The following is a 493-nucleotide window of genomic DNA, read 5'->3' as shown; positions in this document are numbered from 1 at the left end:
TAATTGCTCGTTAGGCCGGAAGACGATGGGCAGGTCGTTATAGTTAGCAGTTCGTAATGACAAGGGGACTTTACTTTGACATCGATGAGGGGAAAGGAACAAGCCTCGGTAATTAATAGTTTGAGTGTGTCATGCGAGGGGAAATTTCCATCGGCGAGGGGAGAACAGCGGGAGGGTTTGAGGCGCCGAACTGATAATGATAATTGTGGAGGAAGCAGGAGGTTGGGGGAAGGGGTTGGGGATGTGTTGGGGGTGAGGGGAGGTTGGGGGAAGAGATTGGGGTGGGGGTGGAAGCGGGAGGGTGGGGAAGGGGTGGGGAAGGGGTTAGGTTGGGGGAAGAAGCAGGAGATTGGGGGAAGGGGTTGGAAAGGTGTTTGGGATGGGAGGGGAAGCAGGAGGGTGGGGAAGAAAGAGGGGAAAAGGGAACGTAGAGAGAGTAGGTGATGAAAGGGGGAGGGCGAGAATAAAGTTGGAGGGGGGAGGAGAGAGGTAA

Source organism: Penaeus monodon, chromosome 32 (assembly GCF_015228065.2).
Source record: "Penaeus monodon isolate SGIC_2016 chromosome 32, NSTDA_Pmon_1, whole genome shotgun sequence".
Classification (NCBI taxonomy): domain Eukaryota; kingdom Metazoa; phylum Arthropoda; class Malacostraca; order Decapoda; family Penaeidae; genus Penaeus; species Penaeus monodon.
The sequence above is the reverse complement of the archived record's forward strand: the minus strand, read 5'-3'. Positions refer to the sequence as shown.